The 10,536-nt window shown below is 38.9% G+C and overlaps 1 non-coding gene across 1 annotated transcript; it reads left to right on the top strand.

The window, feature by feature from the left end:
* The first annotated feature begins 10,226 nt into the window (after window positions 1-10,226).
* On the top strand, window positions 10,227-10,333 carry LOC128291979 (small nucleolar RNA R71). The gene has a single exon (XR_008281963.1). It is a non-coding gene; the product is annotated as a small nucleolar RNA R71 (small nucleolar RNA).
* Window positions 10,334-10,536: the final 203 nt, after the last annotated feature.

Here is a 10,536-nt window from a genome sequence, read left to right as displayed (position 1 = left end):
AGACTTTACTTGTTGTTCTGGCTCCGAATCGGACGATTTATTCATTCAACTTTTTTCGTAGAGATCCCTAAGTTATGTTATTATCCCTATTGAAGACTAATAATGTCTAATCCCTAGATTGAATAACCGATACTTTTCTCTAATTAACACTCTAAGGTTGCATTAACTCGATCTATGGATCCCCTTATTAGGTTTCACCCTAATCCGATAAAATCTTGTCACCCTATGTCTCGGCACGCAATCAACTCCGTTTAATTATGACAAATGTACTCTTAGACAGGGTCTATTTCTCATTTGAATAAGAGCATGTTTTGAATCAGTATCCTGGGATATCAAAACAAGAATTAAGAACACATAATTAAGAACAAGTTAAATATTTATCATAAGATTCAGAAAATAATAATAAGATTCGTCTTAGGTTTCATTCCCCTTAGGTATTTAGGGGTTTTAGTTCATAACTAAATAAGAAAACATCTCAGAAGAATAAAGAATACAAAACATAAAGAAAACCCAAAACTCCTGAAGGGAAATTGAGGAGAGATCTTCAGTCTTGATGATGAATCCACCTTCTGAGATGGATCAATCGGCTTCCTTGGAGTAATTTGTTACTCCCCATTCTCCGTCTCCCTTTTCTTTCTTCTTCTAGGGTGTATTTATAGGCTTTGGAATGCCTAAAAGCCCTCAAAATTAGCCTTTTCAGAATTGGACTCAACTTGGGCTCGACAGGGACACGCCCGTGTTCAATTACTTCAGGCCATGCTCGAGCCTACCAAATTGACACGGCCGTATAGTCCTCCCGTGTGAGGAGGTCTAGGCCGTGTTGATTTCGTACTTTGGCCCATTTTCTCCAGTTTTGGCCTGTTTCTCATTCCTTTCGCTCTCCTATGCTTTCCTAATTATAAAACATGAAATTAAAGCATTAGGAGCATCGAATTCACCAATTCTAATGCGAAATCATCCATAAAATGCATTAAACATGGGGTAAAAATATGTATAATTTACGGTTTATCAAATATCCCCACACTTAAGCATTTTCTTGTCCTCAAGCAAAATTCTCAAACTCATAATCAAAATAAATTCTTCTCAACATATAATTTCTATCGATAATATCTCAGAATAATCCATAGGTAATCATACATTGAGAATTCAACTAAAAGAACATAAAAGTCTCAAACATTCCAAGTTGAGTATTTAATCATGCAAACATAGGTGTCTCTCCGCATCTAAGTAATTACCTTTGATTCAGAATATCACAGAGTTTTACATCCTCACTAAAGATTCACTCAAATCACTCAAGGTGTTTAAAGACAATAAATGAAAAGTCATTACCATAGGCTTGCATGAAAATCAAATTTCCACCGCTATAATTTAAGATAAAACATCAATCAAAAGGTCTTTAAAGGGTTGTAATGAGGCTTGGTTAGGGGGTGTGGTCACAAGCTGAAAGAAAGGGTTAGAATCGAGATTGAATTGAAAAATTGCCTAACTAGAAAAAGAGTTAATTTTCACTTGCGTACAGTAGAGCTTCTTCTCAGAATATGAAATTACAAATATGTATACATAGTTTTTTTTTAAGAACAAGTTAAATAATATAGACTAACTATTAAGAACAAAACATAGCTAAGCAATCTATTCAACTCAAATCTAGACAAAAATAGGGATTAATTTAGGGGATTTCAACAATAATGGGTTAAAGGTTAATATTAAGGGTAATACAAGAAATGGCTTGTTAGGCTCAAGGGGGTTTACTAGGGGATAATCGTCAAGGTAGGCTTTTCATGGCATGAGTGGGTTAATCCTGAGTGCCTTAATCATTTTGACATATCAAATCAAATGGTGTGGTCTCGACATGCATAATCAAGCAAGTTCTAGAATAACAGTTCAATACTGACGCACTCAAAGCAATAATAAAAGTGAGCATGAAAGAATTAATAGATGCTCAAAAGGCTAAAAAATTTCACAAAAATTATGGCTTTTTTGATCTTTAGACTCGTGAATTCCAATTCAAAGTAATATATAGACTTGGGAAAACAACCTATAATTTTAAATTCTTAAAAATCAACTCATCATGCTTGATTCTCTACTGTCTTAATGTTTAAACAATCAATGCATAAATCCCTATGTTTTAATTCAAGATATATCAATCAAAATCATAAATCAATTAAAATTTATCCTAAATATGATATGAGAGCTTTTCAAGAGAACAAGATAATCATCCAGGGATTTTTCTAATAATGAAATAAATACCCCCCACACTTAAGATGTACATTGCCCTAAATGTACAAAGATAGATATTAGAGTATATAAAATTAAGATAGGGAGAGAAGTGAAACTTCCTGTATGATGAATTCCTCAAACTAGAGTTCTGGAGGGGAATCGGTTCGAGAGTGGAGGAGGATACTCCGGCGGTTGTAGAGGTTCTGTGACAGCCCAAAATTGACCCTAGTCGGGATGTGGTTTCGGGACCACAAAACCGAGGCATAAAAATAATTTAAAATTTATTTTGATGCCTATAATATGTGTTAATTCATGTGTGACATTTTTGATGTTTCGATTTAGAGTTATAAATGTGAATTTCACTAGAAAGGATCTAGTAGTAAACTTTGAAAGTATGATGGGGAAATGTGTGATGACTAGTTGATAATGCATGCAAAAATAAGGGATTTGCATGTCAAATTTCCCCCAACATGAAGTGGCCGGCCATGACAAGGGTGTATGGGCTAAACATGTCATGAAACATGTTTTGTTGGTGTATTAGGGAGAAATAATAAACAATGGTGTATGGGTGATAAAAGAATGAAAAAAAAATGTGTGTGAGTGTGGTATCTTCTCCCCATTGCCGTGAGTTGTAGAGAAAGAAAGAAAAAAATTTTGTTCATCCATTTTTCTCTTCTTTGGCCGAAAATACTAAGAAAAAAGGAAGGATTTTTGCTTCATGCTTGGTTTAGAAGAGAACTAGAAGGAGATTTGGCTATACTTGCATCAAGATTAAGGTATGTTTGAGGTTGTGTCATGAGATTCATGCTTGTTTTGGTTGCTAACTTGATGTGCATGTTAGCCATGGTTCAAATCCTTGTTATGCCATGAAAATGGTATTTGGCCAAGGGTGATATTGTGTTAAAGCCATTGCATGCTAAATGTGAAGCTTGTTGATGATGCATGTAATGATGGATTGACTACTCTTGAAATTTCTTTTTAGTATTCTTGAGTAGGACATTGAATTCTTTGTTTAACCATGACCGAAGTTGAAAGGGGTATGGTTGTGATGTATTCGGCCATGGTGCATTCATGAGCATGATTTATGCTTGTTACTTGATTGGTAAAATTTGTGTTTGGATGGTTATGAACCCCTTGAGATTCGGCCTTGCACCTATATGTGTATACATGTTTGCACATGATGTATTGGTATGACATATATACTACCTCAAAGTATGTATTTTCATGTGATTATGTTTTGATTATGAAGTAAATGATAGATGTGTATTGAGCTACAATATGTAAAGCATTAGCTAGTAAAATGTGTGCCATTCATGTGTGGTATTAAACACGTAATTGGCCTCAACATCAACATGCACAATCGACCATGAATGAGTACCTAAGAGGTTGTGTTGTTCGGCCATGAGTAAGCATGTTGAAGGCTTTGTGTGTTGAGTCGATTCATGAATTCCGTACTTATGTGACTTTAATGTCTAGTGAATATATGTGGGCTAAGTGCCTTGAGTTCCTCTTTTGATACTCAAATGATTGAATCAATTTAATTGTTAAATTAAGCTCAAGAGCAAAGAGGACCAAATCCGATAAAGGGAAGGAAAAAGTAGTCGAATAGCCATCGGAATCATTCGACAACATCCGAGGTAAGTTTTCGAGTATCGGAACTTAGATTTTGATTCTATTGGATGAAGTAATAAGCAATCGAAATTGTGCCCTTGTATGTGGCCATTGAGCCCAAATGATATTTCTTATTAAGTGAATTGTGCATAAAAGTTTTGTTATGATATTGAAACAAAGATGTGTATGAATGTGCGAATTGTGATATCCGGGCTAAGCCCGAAGGCAAATGTGCGACCAGATATCCGGGCTAAGCCCAAGGCAATTGTGCGAGATATGATATCCGGGCTAAGCCCGAAGGCGATTGTGCGAGTTGTGATATCCGAGTTAAGTCTCGAAGGCATTTGTGCGGGTTATCATAACCGGGCTATGTCCCGAAGGCGTTTGAACGAGTAGCTATATCCGGTTAAACTCCGAAGGTATGTGATTTGAAAATTATAAGCTTGCTGTAAAAATTTTCAGTTAATGCGCTTGTGAAATTCCCAACAACAAGGTACGTTTTGTGTGTGTGCTTTGCACACTATGAGTAAGTGCGTATGAGTATTCGCTCCAATGATAAATGAGCTATCGGCCTTAACGAAGCCGTTAATTGTGTATGAATATAAGAGTTGGGATTGTGAAGTAAGCATGTCATTGAGAAATTATGCATATGAATTATCGTTTAGCTACTTGAATGCTATGCTTTGGTTGTGTGTAAATTATGGCTCGAAACTTACTAAGCATAAATTGCTTACTCCGTTCCTTTGTTTCTCTGTTTTAGATTTTGCTCGTTAATGATCGGATTCGGGATCATTGAAGGGAAGTCATCCACACTATCAAACCCCCCCTTTTGGTACTCTTTTAGTTGAACTTTGGATATGGCATGTATAGGACTACCCTCGGTTGTTTTTAAGTACCTTGTGATGTATATGTGTACGGCCATGCGAAAATGGCTCGTAAAAGTGGAGTATGGCATTAGACCATTTGAAGTCGTGCTTATTGTAAAAATATATATGGTTTCATGATGTGATTATGAATTGGAATGGGAGTGTTGGTCACATGATCAGCCATTGGAATGGCTAAATATGATCACATGTGGACCTATGTATGACAAGACTATAGTTGGACCATGGAAACCACAAAATAGGTAAAGTTTACCTTGAAAACAGATGCTGCCAGCTGCAGTGACGTGGATGTGTAAAATCACTAAAAATAGTAGGAATGGTATTAAATAGTGAATAAATTATGTAATCGAACCTTGATGAATCTACTTTCATATGAAAGTAACGAAACAATCATATGAACAGTATACCAAGAGATATTAAAGTTCTCGTGAGACAGGGCCAGAACGGTTTCTGGGTCCCCTATCGCGACTTTGAAAATTTACCATAAATTATCCAGAATGAATTAGAAGTCATTCCTTATATGTGCAGATTCCTTTATGAGTCTAGTTTCATTAGAAACAAACGGCATCAGTATTGAAACCGTGTACAGAGAGATATTCAAGTTGTAATGCGCGAAGGTCAGTGTAGTCGACCCCTGTAACATGGGTGACTTTAACTAATAAAATGTACCAATTGGCCTGACCAAAAATTCTAAAAATAAATCCATGGATGGATATATGAGTCTAAATTCAGGGAAAATTTACGGAATCAGTTTCTGAGTTGTGAAACTCGAGATATGCTTTTTAAGGCGACAGCGACGCAGTTTTCCAGCTTGCCTGGGAATGTCAAATTGGTCGGTGCCATAAGTGGTTTTGGCTTGTTAACCCCTCGTGTCCGACACCGGCGACGGTCTCGGGTTCGGGGTGTTACAGGTTCATTAGGCCATAAGTCCTGCACCAAAAGGATATTATCTCTAGTGGTAACTATGGTCGTGGGCGAGCAAGACATGGCAGTCGTGGAGAACCTTTCCCGGTGGAGTTTTAGTTCCTATGTGACGATAGCTTAAGGGCTCTATATAACTGTGATAAAATCAGGAACTTTTTTGGGGATATTAGGAAGGAGAATTACTCATAAAGAATAACCGAAATTCATAATTAAAAATAAAATTTCTAAAATCTAATAAAAATAAAATGTAGTTTCAATAAAAATTAAAAACATAAAATAATAAGTAAATATTTTTAAACGTCTTCATCGCTGGATGGTTCGTGAGGTGGGACTAGCGATGAGATGTGGAGGTGCTGACAAATCTGCTGTAGAGTACCATCAATGTTGTCAAATCATTGAAAACACTATTGCTCAAATCGAGTGAGGTGCTCAGAGATGTCAGCATATGAAGCCGCCGCATGAACTGGACGAGAGGGTGGTGATGGCTGAGTCGGTGGGCCCTCGTGCTGTGGGGGGACATCATCAGGAATGTCCTCGTAGGCCTCCTCCTCAGTAGATTGGGCGAGACGATACTGGAGAGGGTAGGTTCCTCTGCGCCTCTCGATCATCCTCATGCTAAGCATGCTCGAGATGCCTTGTGGAGACATCTGGCCGATGAGGGTGAGGGATGATTCTTGGGCCGCGGTGTTGAGGAGGCCGAAGTGTCTTGCCAGTCGAGTCACGTAGGGGCCAATGGAGATGACCCCCTTCCGATGCCACTCCATCTGGTGCTGAATTGCAAGGGCAATAAAATGGGCAAGGTCGATGACGTGCCCTTGCGACATGCGCCATAAGAAATAGACTTTGTGGGTGTTGACGACGCCAGTGCTCTCTCACCTCCCTGTAATCATGTGAGCTAAAATAGCCTGTAAGTACCTCAGCGATGGTGGGAGAACTGATGCCTTGGAGCGGCTAGGATTGTAGAAGGCTGTGCTAGGGGCCAAAGTGTGCTAGCACTTCGAGGGAGAGAAATGTATGTGGCAACTAAGAGCATGTAGTTCATTCTCCTCCTTAAACTCCTTTGTATGTAAACCTAGTGCCGCACCGAACTCTGGGACGCTTAGCTGGCAGAGTAACCCATCTAGGCGAAACTGTACCTTGCCAAGATCATCGTAGTTCAACATTACGGTCTGGAGATGGAACGTTGAGCATAGTTCCATCGTGAGCTCAAGGTATGTTGGTTCAATGATCCCAAAGAACAGCTCCCAAGGGTCGGTGGTTAAGAGGACTCGAATCAAATCAGCCAACTGAACTTATTCTACAGCAGCCCAGTTGATGCAGCAACCCGCAATTAAAGGTCGGGCTCGAAGTATTTGGAACAGTTCTTCCTGGGGCCCTCGGGGAAACTGTAGAAGAGGGTGACGAATTTTTGCGGTTAGATCTGCGGAAGAGGACGGTCCCTTCCTCTTCTTTGAAGTAGGTACGGCAGTTTTCTTTCCTCTTGAAGACGACATTGTGTACCTGCAAGTGGAAACATCAATTCTTCTTTTGATGAGTGGACAATTTATAATATATAAAAGGAATGCGACTAAATTCGAAAAGGAAAATGCATAACTATATTCAGCCACAATTACTAAATTCAATTAAAACAGTAAGTTCAATGACCCATTTTTTTGTGGCATGAGCATGGTAATATAAGTAAAAATGGCAAGGAATGGAATACAAAATACTATATGAATGAAAGGAGATGTCAACAAAATATGCATGATTTTTTCAACTATCCTAGCCATGAATATTCACTTCTAACTAATTGAATGAAGTGTAGGAATCATGTAATGAGTAAGATTTTAAACTTGAGAAAGATGATAACTTATTTCATAAATGAAATTTATGTGATTATCAATATGGAAATAACATGAAAAATATAGATTAATATGATAAATAGCATTATAAATCAATGAAATAAAAGAAAAATGAGTTAACAAACTTTAAGGGGAGAGATTTGGCGTCGAGAATGGAGTTGTAGGCGGCGCACGGGCATGGCAGGTAGGCCGTGTGGAGTTGCAGTGGCTAGGGTTAGGGTTTTTGAATGGGGAAGAAAGTGAATAGTGCAGGGTATTTATAGATTTTAGGCCACATGGCCAGGTCAAATGTACGTGTTCCCCAATTTTAGCCCGTGTGATTCACGAATTTTAAATTTGGGCACGTCTGACATTTAGTACATGCCCGTGTTCCTAGGGCGTGTGGGTTCACACGGCCGTGTCGCACGGTTGTGTCTAGCTTTGTCCGCTTCTCCCACGCCCGTGTGTGCAAGCCCCACGCCCGTGTTAATTTAACAGGTTCGACCACGGGTGTTCCACACGGGCGTATCGAACGCCCGTGCTGTTTTAATAGGTTTGCCCATGGTTCTTCCACACGGGCGTGTCGCACGTCTGTGTTGTTTTGGTAGGCTCGACCACGACCATATCGTACGGCCGTGGCATTTAATCGTAGCCTGTGTTTGGGAAATCTTTTGCCCTATTTTCACACGGCCTTAAGCACTCCCGTGAGCTTGGCCGTGTCTCTGTGGAAACACCTGTATTCAAGATTTCTATTAAAAGTTAGGAGTTAAATACCAAAATTTAAAGAAATTAATATTGTTAGTGCTCGAGTTGCCTCCCGAGAAGTCCTTATTTATAGTCTAAGCTCGACTTACCTCTCCAGTGAATGGTCATCTTGGTTTGAGAAGTTTATACTCCTCATTCCTGCTATCAATCTCATCAAAATAAGGTTTTAATCGGGTGTTGTTTACCTTAAAAGTGTCGAACTTGGGATGACTTACCTCCACCGTACCGAATGGAAAAATACCGAGTACTGTAAGAGGAATTTCCTCATTCGGTGTGGTAGTGACAATGTGGGGATTTGCGGCATCTAATAAGACCTTATCACCAACCTTAAGTTGATTTAGAGAGGTATCGGGCTCGTTTTGGTGTAGTTTCGGTTTGTCAGGTGTTCTTGGTTTGTGCGTCCACCATTCATCGAGTTCTTCGATTTGTAATGTTCGATCTTCATGAACAAGTCCTCTACTGGTGCTTGAGAACGACTTGTGTGCTTCCTTCAGAATCATTTTCTGTAAAATAGGTTGCATCATATTGTTAATTTTAGTAGAATGGTTTAAATGATCACCTTCAATTCCTGATGTGTTGCTAGAATTGTGAGCTTGAAGGGTGATTGTTTTGTCTCCCACTTGGAGTGTGAGTTCACCTGTGCCAACATCAATGATGGTTTTAGCAGTTGCTAAAAAGGGCCTTCCTAGAATTAAGGGAGTGTTGCTATCCTCTTCTATGTCTAGAACAATAAAGTCAACGGGAAATATAAATTTATCGATTTTAACTAGCACATCTTCAATAATACCTCTAGGGAATCTTATAGTTTTATCTGCTAGTTGCTTAAACATTTTGTAAGGCATGACGTTGATACTAGCCCCTAGATCAGCTAATGCATGATTAACATCTAAACTACCAATTAAGCAAGGAATAGTAAAGCTCCCTGGGTCTTTTAGTTTGTTGGGTAGTTTATTTTGGATAATGGCTGGCCAAACTACGTTTAGCTCCACATGCGACGCGTCATCCAACTTTCGCTTATTTGCTAAAAGCTCTTTTAAAAATTTCATTGCGTTTAGCATCTGCGATAGAGCTTCAATAAACGGTAAGTTAATATGTAATTTTTTTAAGATTTTAAGGAATTTACCAAATTGTTCATCTGAGCGGTCTTTCCTTGTCGCGTTAGGGTATGGCACACGAGGTTTATATTCGACAGTCACTGGTTTGTTTGTATTTTGATCTACCTCACCTTGACCTTTGCTTACCACAGTTTCTTTCCTCAGTTCTGGTTCAGGCTCAACGGCTCCTTCATCTTGAATGTTAATTACGTTGAGTTGTTCCCTTGGGTTAGGTTCGGAGATTAGTTTGGAAAGCTGGCCTATCTGAGTTTCGAGGCTTTGGATTGACGCTTGTTAATTTCTAAGTGCTGTCTCGGTGTTCTGAAAATGGGTTTCTGGCATTGATATAAACTTTGAGTGCATCTCTTCAAGGTTTGGCTTCTTTTCCTATAGGTAGGGTGGTTGTTAGTAGCCCAGAGGATGTTGTGGTCTTTGATTTCCTTGACCGCCCCACGAAAAATTGGGGTGGTTCCTCCAACCTACATTATAAGTGTTACTATATGGATTGTTTTGAGGTCAAGGATTATTACTCATGTAGTTTAATTGCTTGTTATCCATGTTGTGGCCATAAGGTTGGTATTCCGAATAGTTTGTTCCACCGCTACTTGCTTCGCATTGCATTACTGGGTGAACCTGTGAAGAACTAAGAAAACCATCAATCTTTTTATTTAAGAGTTCTACCTGATTTGACAGCATGGTGACCGAATTGTCATTATAAACACCAGCTGTCTTCGTTGGCTTTGTTCCTCATGACTTGCCACTAATAGTTATTCAGTGACATCTCTTCTATAAACTTATAGGCATCTTCTGGTGTTTTATTGTTGATGGTTTCGCTTGCCGCTGCGTCAACCATTTACCGAGTGGAAGGATTCAGACCATTGTGAAATGTTTGTACTTGGAGCCAAAGCGGTAACCCATGGTGAGGGCATCTTCTCAAAAGGTCCTTGTATCTCTCTCATGCATCGTAGAGTGTTTCTAAATCCATCAGCACAAAAGAAAAGATATCATTACATAATTTAGCCGTTTTAGCCGGCAGAAAATATATTAGTAAAAATTTTTCGGTCATTTGTTCCCAAGTAATAATTGACCCTCGTGGTAACGAGTTCAACCACTATTTAGCTTTGTTCCTCAATGAAAACGGAAACAACCGAAGATGTATGGCATCATCAAAAACGCCATTAATTTTAAATGTATCGCATAGTTCTAAGAAGTTGGCTAAAT

Source organism: Gossypium arboreum, chromosome 4 (genome assembly GCF_025698485.1).
Source record: "Gossypium arboreum isolate Shixiya-1 chromosome 4, ASM2569848v2, whole genome shotgun sequence".
Classification (NCBI taxonomy): domain Eukaryota; kingdom Viridiplantae; phylum Streptophyta; class Magnoliopsida; order Malvales; family Malvaceae; genus Gossypium; species Gossypium arboreum.
Note: the sequence above shows the minus strand (reverse complement) of the source record. Positions and strands in the feature narration are given on the sequence as shown.